Source organism: Periplaneta americana, chromosome 16, assembly GCF_040183065.1.
Source record: "Periplaneta americana isolate PAMFEO1 chromosome 16, P.americana_PAMFEO1_priV1, whole genome shotgun sequence".
In the NCBI taxonomy this organism is placed as follows: Eukaryota; Metazoa; Arthropoda; class Insecta; order Blattodea; family Blattidae; genus Periplaneta; species Periplaneta americana.
The window spans coordinates 151,587,932-151,614,660 of NC_091132.1; the positions used below are offsets into that span (position 1 = coordinate 151,587,932).

The 26,729-nt window shown below is 39.2% G+C and overlaps 1 protein-coding gene across 8 annotated transcripts in view; it reads left to right on the forward strand.

Annotated features, from left to right (window-relative positions):
- LOC138691346 (zinc finger protein 665-like) overlaps window positions 1-26,729 on the forward strand; it is a 474,208-nt gene that overhangs the window by 152,486 nt on the left and 294,993 nt on the right. For 5 of the 8 annotated variants that reach the window (XM_069813235.1, XM_069813236.1, XM_069813239.1 and 2 more), the window contains exon 1: window positions 7,920-8,069. The exons of 1 other annotated variant lie outside the window; for it this stretch is intronic. The gene's annotated coding sequence lies outside the window, so the exon portion shown is untranslated. Of the gene's footprint in view, window positions 1-7,918; window positions 8,070-26,729 lie in introns of those variants that run through there. 2 more of the 8 variants (XM_069813231.1, XM_069813233.1) reach the window with 2 other exon arrangements.

Consider the following 26,729-nt stretch of genomic DNA (forward strand, 5'->3'; position numbering starts at 1 on the left):
CACACTGTCCTTAGCTCTGATTATGATATTGTAGTAGTCTGGATTCCTGGTCACGTAGGAATTCCAGGAAATGAGGCCGCGGATGCTGCAGCCAGGGCTGGTGCACTGAATGGCTCTCTGGTATATTGGCGCGAGAGGTGGCAGGACATTCGAAACTACTTGAAATATAAAATATGGTGGCAATGGGAAGGAAAATGGTCTGCACAAGAGGAAAACAAATTACGAAATATAAAGACAACTGTTCGAGTTTGGGATTCGTCCACAAGAGCGTCACGACACGAGGAGGTTTTACTCACCCGGTTGAGGATTGGCCACTGTCATCTGACACATGGCCATCTCCTACGTGGCGAGCCTCAGCCAGAGTGGGATATGTGCCATGTTCCACTTACGGTGGAACATTTTTTTATTTATTGCAGAAAATACGACCGTGTCCGCCGGCAATATGGAATTCGGCGACACTACGTGATGCTCTTGACAATCATTTTAATTTTACAAATGTAGTTCTCAGATTTTTATCGAATACAGGACTCGATAAGGTGGTTTATTTTTTTAATGACCCGTTTTACTTGTTCTCCGGACTCTTTACATGGTGAGGTTGCATTTTTTAGTGTATGATTTTAAGAAATTTGACATTCGGACCTTTTACATCGTTGCATTTATAAATGCTCCAGACAATTTATTTCTGGTGTCATTTGTTTTATTATTTTGTTGTTACTTTTTAAATACCACTTAGCGTCTGAGAACTGCTCACTTTTTCTGGATTTTATGCTTCACCTTGTTGAAACTGCATTTGTTTGCCTCGTTTTAACCGTGACGTTGCTATTTAGTTCTTTTAAGCATTCTGGTTGTTTTATTGTGTTCGTATTTAATGAATGATTTTAGATAAGGACGCAAATAGCCATAGTCGCTCACGCGCCCTTTTTAAACCCCACTAACTAACTAAATTATCAGGCTACTTGCTTTTTAAACGGGACCAAAGTCTATTAGGGGCTGATGCAGGATGACCCACCTGTCAGCATCAAATTCACGAATGTCACCCAGGTCTCCTGTCAGATTTGGACATTCGTTGCATATAGGCCTATAGACACACAAAGGACTAAAGCATGCCTAAAGTATCGAGTCCAGCTCTCCTAAAAGCCAAGATATGTCGTCTGGAACTCGCCGCCGAACTGCCGCGACCGCTCGTGTGAATGATGCAGTATAATTCAATAGCCCGTAGCGAACTTGCGGCCACCGTGCGGCGCCCGTTCTTCTATGGGCGATGCGGCTTGCATGCGGAGAAGTTCCGCTGCCGCAGACTGTCCGTCCTGTGTGAACATTTAAATTAGTGTGCCGTAGAAAATGGTGCGGCCGCCGCGTGGCTGCCGTTCCGCAGACATTCCGCTCGTGTGAAGCCAAGCCTGCTACAATATTGTCATCAAAAATTTTCACTTAACATTTTCATATGGTAGGCCTACTTCTTAAATAATGAGGGTGCAAGTTTTACACACGCGCGACGCTCTCTCTTTCCCTCTCCCTCCCTCTCCCCCTCTCTCTCTGTCTCTCTCGTCACTGATACACTGCAAACTTCCTTACACCAGTAGAGACGTGAACAATTATGAATGATAAATATTTGTTCATAATATTTTAGATTTAGCATGCTGTTTCTTTTACTGGTAAATCAATTGAATCAAATAACAGAAACAATAAGTTCGAGTTCCAATAATTTACAATCTTATCTGAAATAAATTGTCTCCCAAACCTTTACACACATTACGATTGTTGTTGCTATTGCGACAGCGTCGGGAGTTTCGCGCGCAGGCGCGCTGCGGCGCTGGGAGTGGAAAGGCGAGATTCGTCGGTCGCTGGTCGTGGCGACGGGAGAAACGTAAAGCTCCGTGATGCTGACCGCTGTGCGGTGGGGGAGAAAGGAAGGAGGCCAACTGCGGCGGAGAGTGGAGAAACTTCTCGCAAAAGGATTGTTGTAACGAAACGTCCAGAAACAGATTGGTCTCGAAGATCAAAGGTACGAGAATGTGTGACTTAACACATAAAAAGGAAGCCAGCCTTCGAGTGAGTCAGTCAGTTTTGTGAAGCAGCCGTGAGCGAGCAAGGAAGCCAGCCTTCGAGACCGGGGTTCGACGCGAAGAAGAGCCGCAAAGCCAGTTTAGTTTGGACAGCGAGTTCAGTTTGTGAATCAGCAGCGCCCGGGCGGAAGCAACGCGTCCGAGAGTCTTGGGTTCGGAGTGAGGCGGACTTGAGTAACTGTGGCAGCGGCCAGGCGGAAGCAATGCATCCGAGAGTCTTGGGTTCGGAGTGAAGTGGACTTGAGTAACTGTGGCAGCGCCCAGGCGGAAGCGACGCATCCGGAAGTCTTGAGTTCGAAGTTCAGTGGACTGTCTCTGGAAGTCTTGGGTTCGATATACTGTGAACATGAGTGAATGTTCTAGAACAACTAACCAAGGCAAGCGAACTGTGAAGTGACAGTTTTGTTTTGTTGTAAATAGTGCCTGGTGAACATTAGTTGAGGTTAGGAGTACATTGTTGTTCTTCTCAATAATCTACGTGAATAGTCATTGTCGTCTGTGGAGTGCAATAACTACTGTGTTGCAGTGTCAAGTGGAATATCCATTGTTGACGGGTGTGATATTTAAGTTTAGAAGTAAAAACCACATTGTTGTATGAATAAAAAAATCACACTATTAAAAACGTTACTTTAAAACCTATTTCATTCAACAATAGTATTACTTAATATTATTACTGTGTTTATGAAACAGGCACCAGGGGCCTATTTCATAAAAGTAATAATTTAATACTATTACTGAAAACGTAATAACATTATGTAATATTATCACTTTTCTGTTTCATAAAAGTTTTAGTTAATAATATTACTTATTACTGTAAACGCTCATAATATTACTAAAATAAATAATAATATTAACAAAGTGTTTCATAAAGTAGCAAAGTATCAAAATGTATTATTTTATTAACGTTATATCCATGAAGGTATTTTAACTACTAATTTAACTTTTAGTAAAAAATAAATGCAGTTTATTGTTAAACTTTGAAGATAAAACAGTGAAATCATCTGAAATGCATAATTCTGACTCAAATAGTAATGTCTCTCCAAGCTCTTTTCACTTCTTTCCCCGATTTTAAAAATTGTCATAGACAAAATTAATGACCATCTCTCCATACTTAGGCCTGCAAATAACTTGTCACAGACGCCAATGTAGGTTGAAAATTGAAAGCCATCAATCTTCTACAGTACCTGTTATGCTTAAAATGAGAAAAAAAAATTAGACGGATTATTTTTAATCTAATTGGGAAAAAAGAACAACTGGAAAGGGTGAAACCAAATTAAATTACAGTATAGAACTGCCATAAAGCAATTATGTTTTACATTATTTTATGTTGTCATTTAAATGATTGAACTTAAGGTTTTCCCCTTTTCTTCACGTTATATTTTAAATGATAATTGTTCAGAAATATATGCCTAGGCCTATTAGTCACAAGTTTGTCGTTTTAAGAGTAGTTTTAAAAGAACATAGGACATCTACATCATAAAATAATATTAACATTTTCTGCATTGAAATTTTTTTTTTTCAATGTGCCGGTATATGACAACCTGAATCAATAAAATAGTGCATACTCTACAATAATTAACACCGTGAAGATCTTGACGATAGGCCTACATCAACAAGTAGATCTGTTACAAAATATGAGTAGCTTAATATCAAAGGCGGACATCTGACCTTCAGATGAAATTTAGATAATGTGGATTCTTATACATTTGTTCATCCTTTTTCAGTTATGGTGAAACTATATACAAATTCTAGCACTACATTTATAAAAATAAATTGTTTTAAAATACTACAAAGAACCAGGGGCGTATTTTGCGGACTACCGGTGCTACCAGCGGTAGCCCAAGGAAATTACAAAAGAAAAAGTTTATAATATAACATAATGTAATAATTTTGTATTATTAGTTTTACCATAGTAATTAAAATTAAAGTAATTGTTAGATTTATATGCGCGCTCTGCTCTCGAAAAGAAACAAGTTGTCAAGGCGGCATCGCTGGAGAAACCGCTTGCTACTTGAGGTAGCCTGTGACCGTTTCGCTCACGCTGTCCTTCGCACAACTGCCCGTCCCCCCCGCTCCCTCCTGTTTCCTTCGTGCACTGTAGGCGGGCGAGTTGCCGCTCTCATGATCGGTTTCTTCGCAGGCGCGAAGCAGCAATACGCTTAGTACGCTAGCAATTGAATGTGATTGTGTTCTTGCAGTGCATTATTTTAAATCTGTGATTTGTTAGAGTGTCTAAGAGTTATATTAATTTTGAATTATTAAGTTTTTAATTTCCCAATTAAGTGATATTGTGAAAAATATGGCAGAACAAGTTTCTGGAGAGGTTTGTGTTGAAAATGACTGTGTAATAGGTTTATTAAAAGTGCCTTTTAAGCGTCGTACATAACAACGAGAAAGTTGAAATTGTGAAAATGGAAAGACCAACTCCTGAGTTAAATTTGTCCATGGACGTAAAAGAAAAACAGCGAGAGTACACACGCCATTTCACTTCAACATAATATGGTAAGTGGAATTGGTTGTGTGGTACTTCTAAACTGTCTAAACTATTTTGCTGGCCATGTTTGTTATTTAGCCGCGAAACTAATGTGTGGTCAAAAGAGGGGTTTTCTAATATGAACTCCCTTCGAACGGCAGTCCTAGAATACGACAAATCAAAAGCTCATATTTGTAGTAGCATGAACTTTGCAAACTTTGGGAAGACAAGAATTGATTTACAGCTAGATAAGCGAAAAGCTCTACACATCAACCAACACAATGCTCTTGTGAAAAAAAAAATCGGGAGATTTTACTGCATCTTATTAACGCAGTCTGCTTTCTAGGAAAACAAAATTGGCTTTTCGGGGTCATAACGAGAGTGTGGAGTCAGACAATATAGGAAATTATATTGAATGTTTAAGTTCCTTAAGTGATAAGTGAATTTGACCATTTACTGGCCAATCATCTTGAGAGTTCAACAGTATTTCGTGGCATTTCTCTCGCAATTCAGAATGACTTATTATTTGCTATAAGTGGGGTTATGATAAAGAACATAAAACCTTTTGTGGCCATTGTTGTTGATGAAACAAGTTACTGCTCTAATCAGAGTCAATTGTCCACTGTTTTAAAATACGTCGACAGTACTGCCAATGTTCAAGAACGGTTTATAGGATTCACAAATGTCAGTTCGGACAAAACTGCTGCTGCTTTGTTTCAGCATGTGGAAGGTGTTATAGCAGAATACAATGTCGGCAATACGATGGTGCTTCAGTTATGGCGGGAAATATTAATGGCTTAAAAACAAAAGTTCAAGAAAAGTATCCTCAAGCACTATTTGTCCATTGTTACAGCCATGTTCTCAATTTAGTTTTGCAACAAACTATTTCATCCATTCCAGAATGCCGCATTTTTTTCAAAACACTGTCGGGTTTAGCTGCATTTTTCTCATCATCTCCTAAAAGATCAGAAAACTCAAGGAATTTATGAACAAGAAACTCCCAAAAGTAGCACCAACTAGATTGAATTTTACATCTCGGCTTGTAAATACAGTAAAGGAATACAGAGAAAAACGGACTGCTTTCTTTAAAAATATCATTTGTAATGACTCTGAAGAAAACTGGGATGATGCTGTAAATGTGCAGGCTCAAGGATATTTGAATTTTTTCACACAGTTTCAGAATATATTTCTTCTTGAAGTCTATGCTAGAGTGTTCGCACATACAGATGTGCTCTACAATATTCTTCAGACAAAAAGTCTAGACATAGCATACTACTTGCAAGAGGTATCAAAGTTAAAAAAAATACTATATCCGAGTTCAGACGTAGTGGGTTTCCGTCCATATGGAGAAATATGGAAAATGAAAATTCTTCAGCCAATACAATGGAACCACCATTAAAGCGAAGAAAAGGAGATGATGAATTGAAATACAGGCAGCTGTACTACAGCATACTAGATCGTATGCACATGGAAATTACTGACAGATTTTCTGATTATGGAAAGCTTCAGTTCACACATCTTCTAGAATCTCAAAAATTTTCTGCTTATAGAGAAAACTTCCCGAATGAGGCACTAAACAAATTATTTCAGTCCTATAACAGTCACTTTGATCAAGTACGTTTGAAAAATGAATTAAGTGTAATATATTCAGCAGAAGTCTTTGATTTTTCGAACAAACCTATCCATGAAATATTATCTGCCATATATGAAAACCAGCTGAACCAAGTTATTCCTGAAGTCCTTAAATTGGGAACATTAATTGTGACAATACCAGCTACGTCAACATCAGTAGAAAGAACATTTTCTGCGTTGAAGAGAATAAAATCCTACTGCAGATCAACTCATACACAACAACGTTTATCCGGCTTGGCACTGATGTCCATTGAAAAGTCATTTCTACAGAAACTTCGCAAGCGGGCCAACTGTAATTTTAATGACGAAGTCATCAAAGTATTTTCGTCCCAATCAAGACGTCTGGAATTCATATATAAATAGGTAAGGAATTTTATTATAGGGACTTTAAAATATATTTTGTGTAATAATAGGGTCAGTGGTAGCCCAAACCTTTTAACCAGTATACGTCACTGCAAAGAACACTGTGAAACAAAAAGTGCCTCTAGATCAAAACTATGGAGACGACAGATGTCCGTTTTTTATGTTAAACTACTCATATATCGGCTACTTTAAACCATCCCTACTGATCACCTAAGAGTAATTTTCGAAATCTTTAAGTACCTTCAATTCCACATAGCAATCTTTAACTACAAGTATTTGCATTTTGTGTTTCAGGCAACTTCTTGAGAGCACTACGTTATTTACAAAATAATCAGAAAAAAATTAAGACAATTTGAGTATTTTTATTCACTTCATTATAACATTAATCTTCTACAATACCTCTCAATATTTTCTAGAAACCACTACACCGCATAAGTACTTATGTCGTCATTGCATTACTGAATTATTTATTTTGGTGCCTGGATAATTTTTCTGCGTTTATTTATTTACTCTTGTACCAACATTTTTTCTTTTAATTTAAGGTATTTTTATATAAGCACTTGCGCAGTACCGGTACTTCGAAGTATAACGGAACTTGAAATTGCGATAAGACACTTTGCAAGGACTACTAAACCTGTCGTTTAGCTATCACCAAAAGCTTTCACTGCTTAACTTTTTGATATGGTACTTCTTTAATTAACGAGGGTGCAAGTTTTATACACTTGCACACGCTTCTGTTACTGATACACTGTTTTTAGGATTTCGAACTTTGCATCAACAGAGACTTGAACAATTAGGAATGACAAATGTCTGTTCTCAATATTTTAGATTTTTATCAAATTGTTTCTTTTAAATGGATCAACTGTAACAAATAGCAGAAACAATAACTTCGACTTCCAGTGTTTTACAATCCTATCTGAAATAAATTGTTTCCAAAACATTTATACATATATCACAATCAACTCTGTTGTTGCTATTAAACACAGTACATCGAAACTTATTTTATTCAGTATTTGTAGCTATTAACGGAGAGATAATACAAAATAAAATTGTAGAGAAATATTTGGTTATGTTTCTCAGCCTTAACCTCAAAGCATTTATTTATTATGGTTACAAACGTCATAAACACACTATAACCACTATTTACCACGCATGACCATCCACGACTCATATAGAATGCAGTCATTAAGAAATTAATAATATTACTGTACGTATTTTATGAGTCGTGCAAAACGTTTATGAAACAGAATTTAGTCAGTTAATAAAATTATTTTCATGACTGTAATACTATTACCGTACTTAATAATATTATTATTGTGTTTATGAAACTGGCACAGGCCACTTTTAATAGTCATATTCTGACTTTTCCTCACTGGGTGTTGGCGACACTGTTCTTACGCAAACTATTTCATGGCTGACTCGATCATATGATCTTAAAATACTCAATTTATTATCTGTATTACTGTGTACCCAATTGATAATGAACGTGGCTAATGCTATAGACTGTTAGCAGTTCATTGTATTCTTCCACAAAGGTACGTGTATAGATGAATATTGTTATATTGTATTCTATATAACCTTAAGTTGCATGATTTAATCTTCACAATCCGATTTCAATGTGCCCTTGTCGTGTACTACTGCTCATGATGGAGAGATGGGACAATTTATTTCATTCTGTGACTCTGATATGAAAATTAGACAACAGGGAAACTCATTTATACTGCATTTGAAACTATTGTGCTATGCTATCAATGCACACAATTGTTTTATTATCGTTCAATTGCTAGTATAACATATGTCGTGGTAAATAATCATAATCATTTATTGCATCTCCTGATCATATACATGATATGGGACATGTCATGTTTACAGACTAATAATTAATTTCGTAATACACATAAAGTAGTAACTATAATTAAAAGCAACATAAATACAAATAAACAAAACTTGGAACTTAATTAAAGAAAACTACAAATCACGTCGATTTCGGCTATAAGGCCCGTTTGCAGTATGTTTTGAAGTCAGCACCTGAAACGGAGATATTCCAAGAATTCATCAACGCTATAGAAGCAGTGGTGTAATAACAAAGTGAATAAAACCCTTTTAAGTCTTTGTAGCACAGGTAACAAGGCAAGCTGTTATATATTTTGAGACCAATATGAATAAAACTATGTTTATGTAATGTGTAGGCCTATTAAAGGGACTTTTGTGAATATCATTTTTCCTTCTTGTATGATAAGAATGGATGTCTTCAATTTTTGGGAATTGGTCTAAATTAGATTTTATATAATATAATAACGTTTCAAAAAAATATGTACCTAGTAGAGGTAGCATGCCCAGAATTATAAAGTACTCTCCACAGCTATTGGAATGGAACAATTTAGTAAACTCCGTTGGTCTGCGCATGCATCAATCTTAAAGAATGATACAATGTACTATTCACCTCCTCTTTAACTGTCAGCCAATAACGGAAAAAAAGCGTTACTTACGTAAACTTTCAATAAAGCAGAGTATTTTCGCATATTTTATACTTAGGTAATTTTCTAGGAGACGTCGTTGCACATTTTTACACTGCCAGTTTTACACTAATCACAAACATCTTTAGAATGACTTGCTTGTGGGTCGGCCCAAACCCCGTCCACCACCCCTAAGAACGCCTTATACTCGACAGTCAAGGCCTATTGACATAAATAAATGCAATTGACAATAGATATTTCAGTCATGACAACCTCATAAAAAATATACCACATGGGACTATGGAGTAATGTCTTTTTAATCATTTTGTAATTAAAAGCACGGCACCTTAATTTATTTAATAATAGAATTATTCCATGGTTTGCCTTACCGTTATATTAATATGTTTAACAATTTTTCTTGCATAAAAATAAATATTTCGATCTTACTTTAACCCATTATATCCCAGAGAATTTTTTTTTCGATTTTTTTTTGTGAAAGCTCTCAGAGATTATCATTATATGTCAAATAAGAATATAAAATATAAAGGAATTCGAAATAGTATTATTTAGGCCCTTTTATTCTATGTTTGATATATCAAACGCTGGGCGCTGGTGTATAGCAGTGTTATTAGGAAGGTTCTATACAGAATTATGTGGGATGTGACAGGGTAAATGACTGTTTTTGGATATGGGGATGTCTGGAAAAGTTTCGAGCATACGTAAAGTAGTCTGAGATAAGTGGACCCCATAGTTTTCTATGGGGAAAGTGGAACCTAACGTATGACAGTACCAGAGAATCAAATATAAAAATGAAATTTAGTGCATATAAATTCCAATTTCCTTTTTGATTTCATTATTACCTAATATTTCCACCAGGCTTTAATAGTTTTAACGTAATAGCTATAGGTTCCACTTTTCCCAAGTTTCCACTTACCCCATTGTACCTTATGTAAAATAATTTACACTGAATTTTGCAAGAAACTAAATTATTATCATAAATAATAATGGAATAAATTGTAACATAAATAGTCAGATATTGTGAACACTTATTTCAAATTATCCATAAATACAAAAATAATCCACATTATACACTGTTAGCCTACTTAGTGTGGAATTTTAGAAAGCAGTCTTTTGGGTGCAAGGCAACTTTACATTTGATGCAGTTGTATTTTGCATTTTTCTTGCATAATCCACAGCGCCTTTGATTGTCCTGAAATTGCACCAAATGATTTTGTCCATCATATCGCAATTCAGTTGGTATCAGTGATGGTTTCTTTGGCAAAACAGACGTCCATGGGGAGCTCAACTTTGTAGTTGAAAGTGTTACCAATGTTATCCTCCTTATGAATTCCAACAAAGGATACCCTGGAACATTTTTTCTGTACAGTAACCACATGTTTACTACCGCCCCATTCAAACAGAACCTGAAAAATGGCCATCACCATTTTTTGACCTGATTCGAATTTGATACAATCCCTGGTGTTGATCGAACAAATCAACACCCCCCATATACCTGTTGTAGTGTTTGATGATTGTCGGTTGAGTAACAGCAACACGTTTCATTTCACTTACATTCCATCGTTGACAAGTTCCGTAAGCAAGTGTCACATTTTCATCTTGAACATTAGTGCCCATAGTCACTTGATTGTTATCTTGCCATTTGATGAGCGTTACTTTCTTGTCTTTTGATTGAAGGGTGTGTGTTGCACCTCTTGACTGTTTTCCTAGGTCTTTTAATGGTGCATTTGCAGTCCTATCAGCTCGAATTGTTCCTATTACATTTAAGTTATGTTGTAACATTGTGTTGAGGAGTTCTAAAGAATTGAAATAATTGTCAATGAAGACAAAACTGTTAACAGGAATAAATCCAATACAAATACTTTGAACAACTGACAACCCCGATGATTCACCTAGAATCCTATCTTTTTTTCCTGTATAAGGACAAAATTTAAGAAGATACCCTTCAGGTACCAGAACTTGAAGCCGAACAGTATTGGTTTGCCGAGAATGAGTTGCTTCATTGAGTGACGGCCATAATACGGTTCCATAGCTTCATCCAGTGAATACTTCGAGCCAAGAGGTTGAGCAAATTCTTGAAATTTATTGTTGACATAGTCAATGAGGGGCCTTACTTTGAATACCCTATATGTTTGATCAATTTCAGAATTGTCACTGAAGTGAAGAAATCTATGAATTATGTCAAATCGATTTCTTGTCATTGCATTTGAAATCAGTAAGTTGTGTGTATCATCTCGTGTTTCCCAAAATAACCGCTGGTGTGGCAACTTCACAAAACCAGAAACTAAAAGAATTTCAAAATATGTATATAGTTCTTCAATGGTCAAATGTATAATGCATCTTTTCTGGGCTGCATATAATACAGTCTGCCGACATATCATTTCCATAATTTCTAAGTCGAATACCATTTTGAACAACTCATCGGGAGACTTATCAAAATTCAATTCAAAAATATTATCATTAGGGGTGGGTGGTAGAGAAATTAAATTAGCTTTGTGAAGATTTCTTTCAGTCCATTCAGTTGTATATTTAGATTTCTTGGGTACAGATTTGTTTGCTTTCTTCGATATAGACCTGTTTACATTTTCAGATTTGAAGAAGGATAAACATTCAGACGAGATGAAGTAGTTGAGTTCGATGGTAATTCTGTATGAGAGGCGACTGTTGTTAAATTTTTCTGATCGTTTCTCAACCCTAGGTTCATTCACGTTTGATTCAAAATTTATATCCTCTCTTTGTTTGAAATGGTCCCTCTGTCTAACTATCCTCATCTCACCTTCTTGATGTAAAATTCCTCTGCCCAGATCCATAAAAGTAGTTTTTTCATCGTCGTCGCTGCCACCATCATCCCGATCACTGTCAATGCCATCAGCAGGAGGGTTAAGTACCACCTCTATTTCGTGAGCAGCATGTATACTTGCACATATTTCAGGTTCATCTGCATCTAACACCTCATATAGCCATTTTATCAATTGTTCTGTATCTTTCCTGTAAGATGGATAAAAGTTCACATAAACGCCCAGCGTTTGATATATCAAACATCAAAGTTTACATAACCCTCCAGTCCATATTATTAAAATTATTATGAAAAACTATAATAGAACTGAAAGGATACACATTTGCCAACACGTTAAAATAATTAATTAAAATCGAGCATTCAAAACAATCAAAATAAAAATCCAACTTACGTGTTATCCATCTTCCGAGCAGACTGATACTGGAATTTCAACACTCGCAACAACTGCCAAATTAAAATATTTAAGTTTTCCATTGTTACCAATATAGAGATTGATGATTTATAAGACAACTGGTGTACCAACAATCACAATAAAAACAGAATTGCAAATATACAACAATCAAACACCATAAGCTGCATTGTGCTTGATATATCAAACGGTGGAATATAATGGGTTAATGCAATAGTTAAATTTCTTGTTTCGAGTGCAAAATAAGGCCGAAATATATTGTAAAATATTTGAAAACATTTCACAAACAAGTAAACGTGACAAAATTATCATAGCGACAATATGAACAAGGCTTTATGGAAGTTCAGATAATTATGTTTTTATGAGTTACCGGTATGTCGTTTAATTTTAGAAAATTGTACGAATTTACGGGGGACACTGAAAGAGCTATTAATTTCTGGGAAATCTCAACGTATAAGTTGCCAGGTGTCATGGCGGACGAGCGCAAGGCTATTACGTCATACAAATTATGCATGTGTGCATGGCAGCCAACACTACACTAATTAGCGATGAGAGAAAGGCTGCTATCATGTATTTGAAAAGCCAATGAGTTGTAAATGTATGATATCGTGGACGTACTTTATAGACAGAACACCAGAGTCGTATTGATACGATGCCTCCAGCTCAGGAAACCCGTGCGGAAAATGAACTGTTAGCCAAACACATTATTACCGGGGTTCGATTCCGTATAGACGTTATTCTTGGAACATGTATGAGAGAATTGTAAATTATCGTAAAATTAAAATATACTACGTAAAGATCCAATGACGCGACAGGGAATGGATGAGAAGACAGAGAGTGGACTTCGAGGACAGAGAATGGACTCAGAGGGCAGAGACTCGACTGGTAGCACGGAGAGTGTAGTGACAGGACAGAGACTGGACTGAGAGCACACAGAGTGGACTGAGAAGACAAAGAGTGGACTGTGTGACAGAGAGTCTAGTGACAGACAGAGATTGCACTGAGAGCACATAGGGTTGACTGAGAAGACACAGAGTGGACTCAGAGGACATAGAGTGGACTGAGAGGACAGATAGTGTAGTGACAGGACAGTGATTAGACTGAGAGCGTAGGGTGGACTGAGGGGACAAAGAATGGATTGAGATGGCATGGAGTGGACTCAGAAGACATAGAGTGAACTGAGAGGAGAAAGAGTGGACAGAGGGAACAGGTGGTGTAGTGAAAGAACAGACTGATTGAGGGGACAGAGAATGGACTGAGACGACATAGAGTGGACTCAGATGACATAGAGTGGATCGAGAGGATAGAGAGTGGATTGAGAGCACAGAGAGTGTAGTGACAGAAGGTCAATTCCACTATAGGTTGGACATTGAAGTTAAAATAAAATTTCGTGTTCAGTATATGCTCTTTATATAATATTCTTCAAGAAATTTCAAATTTTTAGAAATTAGCAGAAAAGTTCGATTTATCTAATTCATTTTTGTTTTACATACATCTGAAGTGAATATTTTTAATGTGTACTTTTGATCTGTCAAATTTACTTTGGCAGTTTGTTGCCAAACTCTAACATAAAATTAATAAACAAGGTTGTTCTCTGTTGTAGTTCTATTAACAGAAAGAGAAGACTTTAAAATCAGTGTCAATTTACTTTTATGAATTTTAGTGGGTTTATTAAGAATTTGCGATTTTAAAAATAAGTATTTTTATGTAACACCCGTCACAGAATATGCTTAAAGTTGCTCTCTTGCTCTCAGTTTTTATCTTGAAGGCACCAATTTTTGATAACTAAGTCGAAATATCATGCCATAAGTACAGTATGTTTTTAATTTTTTTTAAACTAAAAATAACAAGTGTTTTAATGTGACGGGTGTTACAAAATTAGAGCACGGAGAACACAGGAATTCTGTATTTTGATTTATTGCAAGTAGTTCCCACAACACATTATTAAATAGGTTTCAAATGTTGGTAAAATGGAATTTTAAGTTATCAACAGTCGGCAATAACTGTTTCCTCCAAAACTTACTTGTCTGAAAGATTTTCCACCAAATTTACATTAAGCTGAATGTTTAGTCGAAAGTTCTGATTTACTTAAAAATTATAGGCTACAGAGGTAAATGTACTTATATTCTATTTTAGTTAATCATATTACTTTTCTATTCTCTAACATTATTTCTTGCTTAGTTAACAAGGAATGAATTACTGAATATATTAACCACTAGCATAACCTAAAAATAACAAATGTAGATTGAGGTGCTGCAATTTTTTAAGGATATACGAAGCTGCTTGTTAACCATGCAGTTAATTATTTTAACGTTTTGAGATAGCTGGATACTGTATATATTTAATTGCAGAATGGGGAAATCAGCAGCTGAGAGGCGCAGCTGAATGCCGTAGGCGAAGAAAATTAAATAAAGATAAAATTATGTGGTGTTTGAATAAAGGGAGATAAGTAATCTTTTGTGCAGATGGAATTTTGTTCCCTAGATGAACACACAAATTATACAAGTGAGTGTGCAAAAAAGAAAAGAATACTAGCAGTTGATGTGTTTTGTGTAGAAAAGTATTTTCAGTGAGAGTTCCAAGTTTAATTTTTATTTATCTCCAAGCTCATTTTATGACTTATCTCCCTTTACCCAAACAACACAGGTATGAAGACTATTTGGAGAAAGAGAGAGAGAGGGACAAGCTTAGGAGAACAAAGAAGCTATTAAGAAAAGAACTTACTACTCACAGTAGGAAAACAAAACTGAAAGTTCGAAACTACAGAGCAAGAAAAACTGCATTTATAACCACTAGTATTTTCAGTGATTCACCTGTGTACGAAATTCCACAGTCACTAGGAAAAGCTGTCCGAATAGTAAAAATTGAGCCAGCTCTGAGTATGATGCTGCTTAAGTTGTTGCATTTTGTTTTGTAATTACAGTTTTAGTAAAATTTATTAAATTCTATAATGAGAATTATAAATTTATATTTAGCATTTGTTTAAGTTAGCATATATACAAAAAGTAAATTTATGTTAGGAACAACACATGCCATGAAGGCACTTGGGGGGCATGGAGGTAAAGCCCCATGCTTTCCATGACCTCGGCACTACAATGAGGTGGTGTGGTCGGCACCACGCTCTGACCGCCTTTTACCCCCCAGGGAAAGACCCGGGAAACTTAATTTTATAGGAGGCTGAGTGAACCTCGGGGCCGTTCTGAAAGTTTGGTAATGAGAAAAATCCCGTCACCACTCGGGATCGAACCCCAGACCTTCCAGTCCGTAGCCAGCTGCTCTACCAACTGAGCTACCCGGCTGCCAGGAACAACAGTTTAGTATCAAAAGCGGATCTATTTTTCTAGCCACACTCTTTTGATTTTATGGATGAATTTGTTATTCTTTCTGTTAGGCTAAATGTTTGTATTAATTTACTTTAAAGCGTCAGAAGTACAATTTTGAACCTGTCAACATTATGTAATGTACTAAGTGAAAGTTAACTTAAACAAATTGCATAATTTTAAAACATATGTCTACCCTTGATATTAGGCTACTGGTACTCTTAAGTCTATGTAATGAACTACAGAAAATGTATGTTTAGAGTAAGTGTTCTATGATTTGAAATTAAAAAAAAAAGTGAAATTTCTTCAGACAAGTAACACCCGTCACATAAAATTAATTGAATTGTAACTGCAAGGCTTAATATTTGAATTACATCCATTATATCACTCGATTCCTTTAACTTTCATCTCGCTGAAAATAGGTAACAATTCAAACTGTGAACTTCACAGAGTTATCAGTTAAACTGTATCATTCATTTATGCATGTCTTTTTCATGTTACACCCTTCACATTGTTTATTTCACTTATATAACCTGACAAATAATGGCTAGAAAAAAATAATTAGTTGTGTCTGACAAGCAAGAAGTGGAGATTCATTGAAGTACAAAGGAACTAGTATAAATATTTTATTAATTGTATTCCAGTTAAATTTCGAAGAATCTCTTTCTGAACGTAAAACGCGTCACAGTGGAATTGACCAGAATAGAGATTGGACTGAGAGCACATAGAGTGGACTTAGAGCACAGACAGTGCACTGAGAGGACAGATACTGGACTGCTAGGACCGAGACTGTAGTGACAGGACAGATATTTGACTCGGAGGACATAGAGTGGACTCAGGGGACAGAGAGTGGATGCAGATGACTTAGAGTAGGTTGAGAGGACAGAGAGTGGACTGAGAGGACAGAGTGTAGTGAAAGTAAATAGATTGGACTGAGAGAACATAGAGTGCACTGAGGAGACAGAGAGTAGACTGAGATGACACAGAGTGGACTGATGGGAGAGAGAGTGTGGCGACAGGACAGAGATTGGATTGAGAGCACATCGAAAGGAAAGAGAGTGGACTGGTAGGACAGAGAGTATAGTGACAGGACAGAAATTGGACTGAATGCACATAGAGTAAACTGAGAAGAGAGAGAGAGAGAGAGTGGACTGAGAGGACAGGGAGTGTAGTGACAAGACAGATACTGGACTGAGAGCACATAAAGTGGACAGAGAAGACAGAGAGTGGATTGAGAGGACATAGAGTGGACTCAGATGACATGGAGTGGACTAAGAGGACAGAGAGTGGACTGAGAGGACAGCAAGAGTATTGACAGAATAGAGATTGGACTGAGAGCACATAGAATGGACTGAGGTGACAGAGAGTGATTGAGATGGCATAGTGGTGTGAGCACATAGAGGGTACTGAGAAGATAGAGATTGGATTGAGAGGACATAGATTGGACTGAGAAGATATAGAGTGAACCGAGAGGACATAGAGTGGACTCAGAAGACATGGAGTGGACTGAGAGGCAAGTCTAGTGACAGAACAGAGATTGGACTGAGCACATAGAGTGGACTGAGGGGACAGAGAGTGAATTCAGATGACATAGAGAGGGCAGAGAGTGCAGTGAAAGTACAGAGATAGGACTGAGGGCACATAGAGTGGACTGACAGGACAGAGAGTGTAGTGACAGAACAGAAATTGGACTGACAGGACAGAGTGACCTGAGGGGGCAGAGAGTAGATTCAGATGACAGAGTGGACTGAGAGGACAGAGAGTGTAGTGAAAGTACAGAGATTGGACTGAGGGCACATAGAGTAGACTGAGAGCACATAAAGTGGACTGAGAGGATATACAGTGGACTCAGATGACATGGACTGGACTGGGAAGGACAGAGAGTGGTCTGAGAGGACAGAAAGTGTAGTGACAGAACAGAGATTGATCTGAGAGCAGATAGAGTGGACTGAGGGGACAGAGTGGATTCAGATGACATGGAGTGGACTAAGTGGACAGAGTGGACTGAGAGGATAGAGTTTAGTGAAAGTACAGAGATTGGATTGAGGGGACAGACAGGGGCTGAGACGATTAAGAATGGACTGATAGGATAAAGAGTGCAGTGACAGTTCAGAGATTGGAATGAAAGCACATAGAGTGGACTGAGACGAATGAGCGTGAACTGGTAGGACAGAGAGTATAGTGACAGGACAGAGATTGGACTGAAAGCATATAGAGTGGACTTAGAAGACATAGAGTGGACTGCGAGGACATATACTGGACTAGTAGGGCAGAGAGTGTAGTGAGAGAACAGAGATTGGACTGAGAGCACATAGAGTGGACTAAGAGGTCATAGAGTGGACTCAGATGACATAGAGTGGACTGAGAGGACAGAGGGTGTAGTTAAAGAACAGAGATTGGACTGAGAGCACACAGAGTGAACTGAGGGGACAGAGAGTAGACTGAGACGACATAGAGTGGACTCAGTTGACACAGAGTGGACTAAGAGGATAGAGTGAACTGAGAGCACAGAAAGTGTGATGACAAAACAGAGATTGGACTTATGTTCTCTCAGTCCACTCTAGGGCTTCTCAGTGCCCTCTATGTTCTCTCAGTCCAACCTCTGTCCTTTCACTACACTCTCTGTGCTACCAGTCCAGTATCTGTTCTCTGAGATCAGTCTATGGTATCTCAGGTCACTCTATGTCCTCTCACCACTGTATGTGCTCTTGAGTCCACGCTACGGTCTCTCAGTCCAATCTCAGTTCTATCTCTGCTCTCTCTGTATTCTCCGTCCATTCTCTATAGTCTAGGTCCACTCTATGTCATATCAGTCCACTCTGTATCATCTTACTCCATTCTTTGTCCCGTCAGTCCACTCTATGTTCTTTCACTACACCGTCTGTCTCCTCAGTCCACTCTAAGTCTTCTGAGTCCACTCTACGCTGTCCCAGTCCACTCTATCACCTCAGTCTACTCTATGTGCTCTCAGTCCAATCTCTGTTCTGTCACTCCACTATCTCTCCTCAGTCAACTCTCTGTCCACTCAATCTCCTCTCAGTCAACTCTATATGCTCACATCCACTCTCTGACTTCTCAGTCCACTCAATGTGCTTTCAATCCAATCTCTTTCCTGTCACTACACTCTCTGTCCTTCCAGTCCAGTATCTGTGCTCTCAGTGCACTCTATGTGCCCTCAGTCCAATCTCTGTTCTGTCACCACACTCTCCGTGCTGAGTCCACTCTCTATCCTCTCAGTCCACACTATGTCATTTGAGTCTACTATATGTCCTTTCAGTCCACTCTCTGTCCTGTCAGTCCTCTCTATGTACCCTCAGTCCAATCTCTGTTTTATCACTACTCTTTGTTCCCTCAGTCCACTCTCTGTCCTCTCAGTCCACTCATTGTATTCTGAGTCTACTCTATGTCGTCTCAGACCGCTCTGTCCCCTCAGTCCACTCTGTGTTCTCAGTCCACTGTCCCCTCAATCCACTCTATGTGTTCTCAGTCCAGTCTCTGTTCTTTCACTACACCTTCTGTCCTCTCAGTCCACTGTGTCACTTGCGTCCACTTTATGTTTTCTCAGTCCACTCTATGTCCTCTCAATCACCTCTTTGTCTTCTCAGCCCACGCTATGTTCTGTGAGTCCAATCTCTGTTCTGTCACTAAACTCTCTGTCCTTCCAATCCAGTATCTGTCCTCTCTGTCCATTTTGTCCTCTGAGTACACTCTCTTTTGAGCCCACTCTATATGCTCTCAGTCCAATCTCTCTCCTGTCACTACTCTCTGTCCTAGCAGTTCAGTATCTGTGCTCTCAGTCCACTCTATGTCCTGTCTCTCTCTCTATTCTCAGTCCACTCTATGTTCTCTCTGTCCTGTCACTATACTCTCTGTCCTCTCAGTTCACTCTATGTCTTCTGAGTCCACTCTATGCCGTCTCAGTCCATTCTGTGTCCTCTCAGTCTACCCAATGTGCTCTCAGTGCAATCACTGTCCTATCACTACACTATCTGTCCTCTCAGCCCACTCTCTGTCTTATCAGTCCAATCTCTGTCCTGTCACTGCACTCTATGTCCTACCAGTCCAGTATCTGTCCTCTCAGTCCACTCTATCCTCAGAGTCCACTCTGTGTCTTCTCAGTCCATTCTATGTGTTGTCAGTGCAATCTCTGTGTTATCACTACACTCTATCCTACCAGTCCACTCTGTCCCCCAGTCCACTCTTTGTCTTCTCAGTCCAATTTCTGTCCTGTCACGACACTCTCCGTGCTACCAGTCGAGTCTCTGTCCTCGAAGTCCACTCTATGTCCGCTCAGTCCATTCTCTGTTGTCTCAGCCCATTCCCTGTCGCGGCATTGGATCTTAATATATTCTAATTTTACCATAATTTGCAATTCTCTCATACATGTTCCAACGAATTACGAGTATACGGGAATTGAACCGCGGCAATAATGTATTTGGTTAACAGTTCCTTTGCTGCACGGGTTTTGTGAGCTGGAGGCATTATAGTGACTGTTGGAGGCATGGTATCAATGCGACTCTGGTGTTCTATCTATAAACTACGTTCACAATTTCATACAGTTACAACTTATTGACTTTTCAAATACATGTAAGCAGCCTTTCTCTCTTCGCTAATTAGTGTAGTGTTGGCTGCCATCCTAAGTTATATATGTAATAGATGAGCCAAGCGTGTACTAATTATGGCAGCATGTGGAAAATAACGGACGCTATGCGCCGCCACCGTCGAAAATTGAACTTGCGATAACTAACACTAAATGGCAGAGTACCTGAAAAGTACATAGAATAATACGAATACTATTACTCCTTCATCACCATCAGAGTTAAAATCTATAATTGCGGAAATCAAACGTGAGAAATCTGCAAGACCAGATAAAGTGACGACAGAAATGCTTGTGTATATTGCAAAAAATATTACTACATATCTTACAAAAGTATACAATTGTCTAAAATTGCAGTATTTTCCTAAAGCCTGGAAACGTGCTCACATAGTCACTTTTCCCAAACGAAGGAAAGATCCAATGATTCCAAATAATAGAAGACCGATTAGTCTACTGAACATTCAAGGAAAGATTGTAGAGAAAATTATTGCAAGAAGACTTCTACCAATTCTTCAAATTCCATCAAGAGTACATCACGAACAGTTCGGCTTCAAGAAACATCATTCAACAATTCATCAACTTAAAAGAATCACAACTCATATTACAAATAACTTTCAAGCCGGCCAACATACTTTTGCCACATATTTCTTGATATAGCATATGCGTTTGGCACTCTGGTCTTTTATTCAAATTAATTAAATTGTCAATAGGTGATAGCCTTATTCACCTAGTACATAGTTTCTTAACAGATAGAACTTTTCAAATCAAAATGGATGGCACATTATCATCAATCCAGAATATCAAAGCTGGAGTTCCACAGGGTTCCGTCTTAGCACCACACTTATATTCACTTTATGTACATGATATTCCATTGATTGCTGAATGCAATATGAGATTATACGCAGATGACACCACCTACTTCACCAATGACACTTCAATCAACATCGCACAACGTACTATGCAAAAACAACTCTAAATATTGGAAATATGGCTAAGAAACTGAAGATATCTATTATAAACAATCTGTCAAATACCTCGGCATTATAATAAACAACTTCGATTTCATCACTATGTTGAAGCAGCTCGTAACAAAGCATTAGCCAGATTCATTCATGTATATCCATTGTTGAAGTCACCTTACATCAGACTTACCTTGAAAAAAATCCTTTACACTTCTGTTATAAGATCTCAAATGACCTATGGCTGCGAAATTCGGAGCAATGCAAAATTCCAAATTCTCGAACGTGTACATGCTATAAAGAGAAAAGTATATCACTGGTGCAGATTATAGAACCACCAATAAACAACTACAAGATGTACTTGAAATACAATCATTCTACGACATAATACAGAAATTTACAGAAAACTTTCATAAGGACTTGCTGTATCACCCCAATGCTCTGATAAGAGCCCTGGCAACAAGTGTATAAAATAACAACTACCGTCGAGATCGGTCACCTCATTTAAGAATATAAATGTTCCTGCTTGTTAACCATCTCTGTTAAAGTAAAAGCCTTTTCAGGCTGACACTTATGTACCATACATGTTCCTGTTAATAAAAAAAAAGTAATACGACTGTGGGATGACTTTTTACGTCATGCCACCTGCGAATTTCTTTGTCATTGTAATGTGAGGTTATGTTACAATAAGACTTTGATGTGTCGCTAAATTGTAGCATACAGAAGCTTGTTTTACCCAAATTTTTAAACACACATAGATGACATTTTGATACATGGCTGAAATAATGTTGTTTGCGTTCAATATTTAATCTGTAATCATTTGATAAACGATATCCGATTGCTTTTAATTTTCAGTATACGAATAACTCACAAGCAACAATTATCGCAAAATACTAAAAAGGGCAGATTTGTCTGCGTTTGTTGAATGCGCATCATGATGCTCACGAAAACGCACTAATTTATTTTGTGTGCACAAGATTACAATTTTGGAATATGAAGGAAAAGCAAGTATCCGTCTTCTGAAATTTATCCGAAAGGGGAAGAATTACAACCCCTTCCCCCCAACATGTTTCCTCTTTTCTAAGCCTACATGTTTTCATTTTATAGATGTATTATATAATGCGATATGGAAGCAGTTAAATAATAACTGTAGAGTTTCTCGTCCACATTAAATTCAACGTTTCATAACGTAGGCCTGATATACTGCTTTATGTAGGCTACACAGCTGGCAGTGTTTTTTTTTTTTTTACGAATAAGCTGTCATTTTCTTTTCATCTTGAGATCTTTTCATTTTCTTTTCATCTGAAATATTGCTAGAATATGCGTTTATGTTTTTATTTGCTCTGTATGTTGTTAAATAACTACTGAACATCGTCTTTGGTTAACAAATTGTTCTAGTATTCGTTTCATATCAGACCAACGGTATTGAATTATGTCCATAGCGTGGGCGAGATATTATCAGGCTGCAAAATTCGCTCAGGATGCATTATTTTTACACAATTTTCTAATTTTCAGCAGATTTATGTTACCCTGTGCGGTTTCTTACCAATGCAGAGGTAATTGCAATATACGGTAGTTCTGTTATTTTCCTGACACTTTTATATCCGTTCTCATAAACGTACTGATTTAGATTCTTTACCCTACTGTAGGTATTTTGTTCTCTACAAATCATCATTAGTCAAATGAAATAGCCTATAATAGTTGTTTGTAACGAGTACTAGTAGGCAACCTCAATCCCTCCTGACCGCCTCCCTTACGAATATCTTTCTCATTATCCGGTCGAGGTGGGTTCCTCCAAGTGGTGACCGGGGGTGCAATGGTGGCTCTCGTGTTCTTCTTTTCGGCCAGTTTTCGTCATATCACCAACCACTCCTCTTCGTTCTCTCTTCTTTTTCATCACTATTTCTCTCCGCCGGCCGCCATTGCATGCGGAACGCCCACCACATCATCACAGCCATTTTCACCTCTCCATCCCCGCTGTTTTTGTTCTTGCCACGTCCGCCACCATGACGGGATTTGTTAACAATGCCTGATGAGGCTTCATTCTTCTTCCCTTTCTAATTCTTATATCTATTATTAGGTTAAGTTTCTTAGGTTTATAACTCCCGTCTCACCAGCGGGGATCTTTCCTATCTCCGTGGTCCTGTCCCACGGTTTCGAGCGCGACTTCCACCTTGTGTGGCCCGACAGGGCGCCCAGCAACGAAGCAATAGTGGACCCCTCATACTGCCCCTATATGCAAGTCTAGATGCGGAGCCCGGACCAGTAGTCATGTACACTCACGTAAAGCCCCAATGTGCGCCCGGAGAGACTTAAACGTGCCGGTGACCGACTCTGCTCGCCGGGGTGGATGTATCGCTCCGACGTGTTACCGCTGACGTATGGGTGTCGCAGTGTAATCGACCACAAGTCCCCTGAAGCTGCGTGCGGTCTCGGATTGCTCCGGCTTTGGGAGGGTAGGTCGGAGTTAGCCGAAGTAGTCTGGCACTTGTGTTCAGTGTAGAGTGGGGAGCCACGGGCGGTTATTCTCGTGGTAGGGGCATAAAACTGCGACATGCCTCTGGTGTAAGACTTGCCATCAGGTGTGTAATGACCAGTTTGAAGAGTAACTTGCGTGAAGTGGGTTGCTTGGGATCGGGCTGTGGGGGGGTCCCCACGGCCGGCACAGACCGCGAAGAATTCTTAGGTGTATTTTTCTTGTGCCCCCCCCCGGTGGGAGGCTGACGCCGACAGTTCAGTAGGGGGGGCAGTTCAAAATGTCCTCTTCGCGCTCCTCTTCCCCTCCAGAAAAACAGCAACAAAAGAAAATGAAAATAGTAAAAGACAGCACAACTGAAGTTAATAAGACGGACACTGCAATGGAATTGGACCCTGAGAAGGAAATAATTAAAGTGCCGCCTCCAAAGTTTATTAGTATCACGTTGGATGGGACGGAAAAAAACAATGAAAAACATTAGTCCATTTTACGTGAGACGCGCGCTCGACGGACTCGTAGGCAAGGTCAGAAATGCAACTCGACTCCGGAATGGCAGTCTCCTTGTTGAGACTGCATCTGCAAAACAGAGTGAAACACTGTTGAGAGCGAAGTTGCTGGGATCATACCCAATCAGAGTAGAGCGACACTCCTCGCTGAACACCACGCGAGGAGTTGTGCATACGGATTCTCTGGATGGTATGTCCGACGAAGAGATCCAATTAGAGCTGGCGGAACAGTCCGTGTCCAAGGCTTACCGTTTACTGTGTAAGCGGGACGGACGGACTGAACCCCTGAGCACAGTCATTCTGACCTTTGAAACGTCTCTCTTGCCAGAATATATCTTTGTTGGGTATGAGCGTGTCCCTGTGCGTGCGTATGTGCCGAATCCAATGCGGTGCTTTGGGTGCCAACGGTTCGGACGTACGCGAAAACGTTGCACAAAGAACATCATATGTACAAAGTGCGGCGGTGCTGACCATGGGGTATCCCCATGTGCCGGCGCCGAGCACTGTGTGAATTGTTCTTGGGACCACGTTCTAATTCCAAAAATTGCCCGACGTATTTGGTAGTGAAGAATATCCAAGAGCTCCGAGTCCGAGAAAATATTACTTTTTTCGAGGCGCGTAAGCGTATTCTAGACCAACAAAAAAAGGCGACAGAAAAATCTTATTCCTCAGTATTGCAGAAGGCAACAGAGAGAATTGATGCATCCACGCAGACGCCACCTCTCGCAAGTATGCCTGGGAAGCGAATTGAGACCGCGACCCAGACATACGTTGACTCTGCGACACAGACTGCTGAGTCACACGACTCGTGTGTGTTGGATATCAGGCCTTACGTACCTAGAAAGATCACTGCTGTGACAGCAGAGAAAGATTCTAGGCCTGGTAGAACACCGGAACGTCGCGCTCCTAGTTCGGGTGGCGGCTCGAGATCACGCTCTCGATCACGTCCTCGATCAAGATCACGATCAGTAGTGCGACGATCTGCAAGTGAGTCGCCACAGTCCAAGATTAAGCAGTCGCAGACAAAGGCATCAATCCATAGAAAAGAAAAAAAGAGAAGATCGCCTGTGAAGCCACCATCATGATTTAGCTCCTCGCAATGACAGCAGATATTGTACAGTGGAATGTGAACGGTGTACGCAGCAGATATACAGAACTACAACAATTGATCTATCATGAGAACCCTGCTATTTTATGTCTACAGGAGACACACCTCCGACCCGAACATTCCCTGAATATTTCAGGATACAATATTTACCGGTACGATCATCTTGCCGGTATTCGTGCCAATGGAGGTTGTGCCATCCTACTCCGTCAAAGTATCTTTTCCTCCATCATCAATATTAACACTCCTCATCAATGTATAGCAGCTAGAATATCTTTATCTACCATCCAGTTCTCTATAGTTTGTGTCTATATGCCCCCTGATATACTTTACACAGTTAATGACGTGGAACACATTCTATCGCAGGTACCTGCTCCATATTTGTTAGTCGGAGATTTTAATGCATCTCACCAATCTTGGGGCTCTAATTGTGATGATGACAGAGGAAATAAAATAGCAGAGGTATGTACCCGCCTTAATCTGATTACCCTAAATTCCGGGGAAGCGACACATCTATCCTCGGCTTACGGTACTTTCTCCATTATAGACATCTCCATTTGTAGCCCAGTTTTGTCCACGCATTTCGAATGGTCAGTTATTAATGACCTTCATGGTAGTGACCACTATCCCATTCGAATGCGTATGTCCGCTGTACGTGCTGCGGAAACTCGCTCTTCAAACTGGGTTATTAAAAAGGCGGACTGGGTCGGATTTTCGGAGTCCATATCATTCGATGATATTGGATATGAAAGTGTGGACTCCGTCGTAGAGCACTTTTCAAATGTGGTAATTACGTCTGCGGAATTATCTATCCCCCGGACGTCCTCCAGGCCAAAACGCTTCCCTGTCCCTTGGTGGACGGACGCCTGTAGAGATGCAATCCGAGACCGCAAACGTGCTTTACGCCAATTTGAGCGCCATCCGACCCAAGAAAACTTTATCCAGTTTAAACGTCTTCGAGCCATAGCTCGTCGCACTGTGTGCGATGCTAAGAAGACGTCCTGGACAAATTACGTCATTTCATTGAAAAAAAAAAAAAAACGTCCCAGCTAACATCGTGTGGGACAAAGTCCGTCGGATAATGGGGAAACGTAGTTCTGTAATTCCGGGTCTTCTGAACAACGACGTACCGACCACCAGTCATATAGAAATTGCAGAGATATTCGCTCACTTGTTTGCACAGATAAGCAGCTCAAACAATTATGACCCGGAATTTAAAAAAATTAAGGATACTGCGGAGAAACTAACTCTGAACTTTACATCTAATAACACTGAACAATACAATGCACCGTTCACATCCGAGGAGCTGAAGGCGGCACTGGATGCATCCGCTGACACCTCCACTGGCCCTGATAACATCCATAACCGTATGGTTCGCCATCTTCCGCCAGCTGGAAAATCCTTTCTTCTAGCAATGTACAACAAGATCTGGACTGAGGGTGTATTTCCATCTGCTTGGCGTTCCGCCATTATAATCCCAGTCCAGAAACCAGGATAGGATCCTTCTTTACCTGGTAGTTATAGGCCAATTTGTGTTACCTGCTGCGTATGC